Genomic DNA, 5,851 nt, shown 5'->3' on the forward strand with positions numbered 1-5,851 from the left:
TGGAGCTCTGCTGTACCTCAAGTTTCAATACAATTACTATTATTTTCTATTCAATTCTCCTTTATTCTTATTCCAAGATATACGTTGCACTTCAACTTGATGAATGTGATGATCCGTGACACTCATCATCATTCTCACCTATGAACGCGCGTGACTGACAACCACTTCCGTTCTACCTTAGGCCGGGCGCATATCTCTTAGATTCCCCAACAGAATCTTCATGGTATAAGCTAGATAGATGGCTGCATTCATGGGAATCCAGAAAGTCTAACCTTGTCTGTGGTATTCCGAGTAGGATTCCGGGAATCTGGAAAGTCTAACCTTGTCTGTGGTATTCCGAGTAGGATTCCGGTATTGAATGACTGTGACGAGCTTCAAACTCCTGAAAGCTGGGCGTTAGTGACAGACGCAAAAGAATCAAGGGATTCTATTCCAACCTGATTGAGAATCGACAGATGATTAGCCGTGCTGTGACAGAGCATAGGACCATTTTCACTGAGAGGATGGGATGTAGCCATTGACAACGGTGATGCCCTACATACAGCTTGCGATGGAAAGGAGTAAGAAGGATTGGATGAATGTAATAAGAAAGTAGAGATTCAAGAGGAGCACAGCATCTCCATACGCCTATCTGAAATTCCCAATATTGATTTACATAAGTATTTCGATCCTATTTTATTTTCTGTTTATTATTTATTTTCGAACTTATCATAAACCATTTAATCTGCCTAACTGAGATTTACAAGGTAACCATAGCTTGCTTCATACCAACAATCTCTGTAGGATCGACCCTTACTCACGTAAGGTATTACTTGGATGACCCAGTACACTTGTTGGTTAAGTTGAACGGAGTTGTGACCACACATAGTTGTAAACCATGGTATTGGCATCATGTTTTTGGCGCCGTTGCCGGGGATTATTCGAGTATGGACAACTGACGGTTCATCTTGTTGCTCAGATTAGATAATTTTCTTTTCAAAAATATTTTTCAAAATTTTTCTTTTCTTTTTAGGTTTTTCCAAACTTTATTTTCGAAAAAAATTAATAAAAATCCAAAAAAATTAATAAAATCATAAAAATAAAAAATATTTTGTGTTTCTTGTTTGAGTCTTGAGTCAATTTTTAAGTTTGGTGTCAATTGCATGTTTTTAAAATTTATGCATTATTTTCGAAAATTCCATGCATTCATAGTGTTCTTCATGATCTTCAAGTTGTTCTTGACAAGTCTTCTTGTTTGATCTTGATGTTTTCTTGTTTTGTGTTGTTTGTTGTTTTTCATATGCATTTTTCGTTTGTTAGAGTCCATGCATTAAAGATTTCTAAGTTTGGTGTCTTGCATGTCTTCTTTGCATCAAAAAATTTTTTCAAAAATATGTTCTTGATGTTCATCATGATCTTCAAAGTGTTCTTGGTGTTCATCTTGACATTCATAGTGTTCTTGCATGCATTCCTTGTTTTGATCCAAAAATAAAAGCGAAAAACACAATTATGACGTTTTAATTTTAATTATTTTTCTCTCTCATAATTAAAATTTCAAAAATAAAAAAAAATATCTTTTCCTTGTTTTTCTCATAATTTTCGAAAATTTGAGTTGACTTAGTCAAAAATTTTCAAAATTAGTTGTTTCTTACAAGTCAAGTCAAATTTTCAAAATTTAAAAATCTTATCTTTTCAAAATCTTTTTCAAAAATCATATCTTTTCCAATTTTAACTCTTTTTCGAAAAATTCAAAAAATTCTTTTTCAATTTGTTTTCAAAATCTTTTTCTTATCTTTATATCATATTTTTGAAATTATGCTAACAATTAATGTGATTGATTCAAAAATTTGAAGTTTGTTACTTTCTTATTAAGAAAGGTTCAATCTTTAAATTCTAGAATCTTATCTTTTAGTTTCTTGTTAGTTAAGTAATTAATTTTAATTTTAAAAATTAAATCTTTTTCAAAATATCTTTTTCTTAAAAATCTTATCTTTTTATCGTATCTTCTTATCTTTTTATCTTATCTTTTTCAAAATTTGATTTCAAAATATCTTATCTAACTTATCTTCTTATCTTTTCAAATTTGATTTTAATATCTTTTTCAACTAACTCTTTGACTTTGTGTTTGTTTCTTATCTTTTTCAAAACCACCTAACTACTTTTCCCTCTCTAATTTTCGAAAATATCTCATCTCTTTTTCAAAAAACTCTTTTTGTTTTAAATTTTAATTTTAATCTTATCTTATCTTTAATTTTCAAAAATACTAACCTCTTTTTCAAAATTATTTTCGAAATTCTCCCTCTCTTTTCTTATTCTATTTAATTATTTATTTACTAACACTTCTCTTCACCCCTCTTCATCTAAAAATCCAAACCTATTCTTCTTCACTCTTCTCCCCTTTCTTCTTCTACTAACATAAAGGAATCTCTATACTGTGACATAGAGGATTCCTTTTCTTTTCTTGTTTTCTTCTCTTTCATATGAGCAGGAACAAGGAAAAAGGCACTTTTGTTGAAATTGATCCTGAACCTGAAAGGACTCTGAAGAGGAAACTAAGAGAAGCTAAATTACAACAATCTAAAGGTAACCTTTCAGAAACATTAGAACAAGAGAAGGAGATGGCAGCCGAAGCCAACAACAATAATGCAAGGAGAATGCTTGGTGACTTCACAAAACCAACGTCTAAATTTGATGGAAGAAGCATCTCCATTCCTGCCATTGGAGCCAATCATTTTGAGCTGAAACCTCAGCTAGTTGCCTTAATGCAACAAAATTGCAAGTTCTATGGACTTCCATCTGAAGATCCTTATCAGTTTTTAACTGAGTTCTTGCAGATTTGTGAGACTGTTAAGACGAATGGACTAGATTCTGAAGTCTACAGACTCATGCTTTTCCCTTTTGCTGTAAGAGACAGAGCTAGAATATGGTTGGATTCACAACCTAAAGACAGCCTGGACTCCTGGGAGAAGCTGGTCACGGCCTTCTTGGATAAATTCTTTCCTCCTCAAAAGCTGAGCAAGCTTAAAGTGGATGTTCAGACCTTCAAACAAAAAGATGGTGAATCCCTCTATGAAGCTTGGGAAAGATACAAGCAGTTGACCAAAAGGTGTCTATCTGACATGTTTTCAGAATGGACCATATTAGATATATTCTATTATGGTCTATCTGAATTTTCAAAAATGTCACTGGACCATTCTGCAGGTGGATCCATTCACCTAAAGAAAACACCTGCAGAAGCTCAAGAACTTATTGACATGGTTGCAAATAACCAGTTCATGTACACTTCTGAGAGGAATTCTGTGAGTAATGGGACGCCTCAGAGGAAAGGAATTCTTGAAATTGATGCTCTGAATGCCATATTGGCTCAGAACAAAGTGTTGACTCAGCAAGTTAACATGATTTCTCAAAGTCTAAATGGATGGCAAAATGCATCCAACAGTACTAAAGAGGCAGCTTCTGAAGAAGCTTATAATCTTGAGAACCCTGCAATAGCAGAGGTAAATTACATGGGTGAACCTTATGGAAACACCTATAATTCATCATGGAGAAATCATCCAAATTTCTCATGGAAGGATCAACAAAAGCCTCAACAAGGCTTTAACAATGGTGGACGCAATAGGCTGAGCAATAGCAAGCCTTTTCCATCATCTTCTCAGCAACAGACAGAGAATTCTGAACAAAATACTTCTAATTTAGCCAATCTAGTCTCTGATCTGTCAAAGGCCACTTTCAGTTTCATGAGTGAAACAAGATCCTCCATCAGAAAGCTGGAGGCACAAGTGGGCCAGCTGAGTAAGAAAGTCATTGAAACTCCTCCCAGTATTCTCCCAAGCAATACAGAAGAGAATCCAAAAGAAGAGTGCAAGGCCATTGATGTGATCAATATGGCTGAATGCACAAGAGAGGAGAAGGATGAAAATCCTAGTGAGGAAGACCTCCTGGGACGTCTCTCAAGCAAGAAGGAGTTTCCTATTAAGGATCCAAAGGAATCTGAGGCTCATATAGAGACCATAGAGATTCCATTAAATCTTCTTCTGCCATTCATGAGCTCTGAAGACTATTCTTTCTCTGAGGAGGATGAAGATGTGACTGAAGAGCAAGTTGCTCAATATTTAGGAGCTATCATGAAACTGAATACCAAGTTGTTTGGTAATGAGACTTGGAAAAGTGAACCTCCCTTGCTCATTAATGAACTAGATACCTGGATTCAGCAAATTTTACCTCAAAAGAGACAAGATCCTGGCAAGTTCTTAATACCTTGTACCATAGGCACCATGATCTTTGAAAAAGCTCTATGTGATCTGGGGTCAGGGATAAATCTTATGCTACTCTCTGTAATGGAGAAGCTGGGGATCATTGAGGTACAACCTGCCTTGTTCTCATTACAATTGGCAGACAAGTCATTAAGACAAGCTTATGGAGTAGTAGAGGACGTGTTAGTAAAGGTTGAAGGCCTTTACATCCCTTCTGATTTCATAATATTAGACACTGGGAAGGAAGAGGATGAATGCATCATCCTTGGAAGACCTTTCCTAGCTACAGCAGGAGTTGTGATAGATGTCAACAGAGGTAAATTAGTCCTTCAATTGAATGGGGACTACCTGGTGTTTAAGGCACATGGCCATCTCTCTGTGACAAAAGAGAGTGAGCACAAAGAGCTTCTCTCAGTTCAGAGTCAAGAAGAGCCCCCACAGTCAAACTCTAAGTGTGGTGTTGGGAGACCACAACCAAACACTAAGTTTGGTGTTAAGACCCCATATCCAAACTCTAAGTTTGGTGTTGGGACTATACAACATTGACCTGATCACCTATGAGGCTCCATGAGAGCCCACTGTCAAGCTAATGACATTAAAAGAGCGCTTGTTGGGAAGCAATTTTATCTAATTTTTATTTTATTTTTATTTTGTGTTTTATTAGGTGCATGATCATGTGGAGTCACAAAAAAAATATAAAAATTAAAAACAGAATTAAAAACAGTAGAAGAAAAATCACACCCTGGAGGGAGGACATACTGGCGTTCAACGCCAGTAAGGAGCATCTGGCTGGCATTCAACGCCAGAACAGAGCATGAATCTGGCGCTGAACGCCAGAAACAAGCAACATTCTGGTGTTTGAACGCCAGGAATGTGCATTGAGAAAAGCTGGCGCTAAACGCCAGTAACAAGCATGGAACTAGCGTTCAACGCCAGAAACATGCTACACATGGGCATTGAACGCCCAAAACATGCTACACATGGGCGTTGAACGCCCAGAACGTGCATCACCTCGGCGTTTAAACGCCAGAATGGTATGCAAAGGCATTTTGCATGCCTATTTGGTGCAGGGATGTAATTCCTTGACACCTCAGGATCTGTGGACCCCACAGGATCACCTCAGGATCTGTGGACCCAACAGGATCATCTCAGGATCTGTGGACCCCATAGGATCCTCACCTAACATATTCCCACCTTACCTCCTAATCCTATAACACTCTTCCCTATGTCACACTTCCCAATAACTTCAATCTCTCTTCCCAATTACCCCCTTCACCACTCACATCCATCCACTCTTCCCCATTAACCCCACCTACCTTCAAAATTCAAAAACACTTTCCCACCCAAACCCACCCTACATGGCCGAACCTACCCTCTCCCCTTTCCCTATATATACCCTTCCATTCTACTTCATTTTCACACAACACAAACCCCCTATTCTACACCTTGGCCGAAACACCATCCCTCACTCTCCTCCATCTTTTCTTCTTCTTCTTCTTCTCTTCTTTCTTCTCTTGCTCGAGGGCGAGCAATCTTTTAAGTTTGGTGTGGTAAAAACATAAGCTTTTTTTTCCCATTACCATCAATGGCACCTAAGGCCAGAGAATCCTCTAGAAAAG

This window comes from Arachis hypogaea, chromosome 6 (genome assembly GCF_003086295.3).
Source record: "Arachis hypogaea cultivar Tifrunner chromosome 6, arahy.Tifrunner.gnm2.J5K5, whole genome shotgun sequence".
Lineage (NCBI taxonomy): Eukaryota > Viridiplantae > Streptophyta > Magnoliopsida > Fabales > Fabaceae > Arachis > Arachis hypogaea.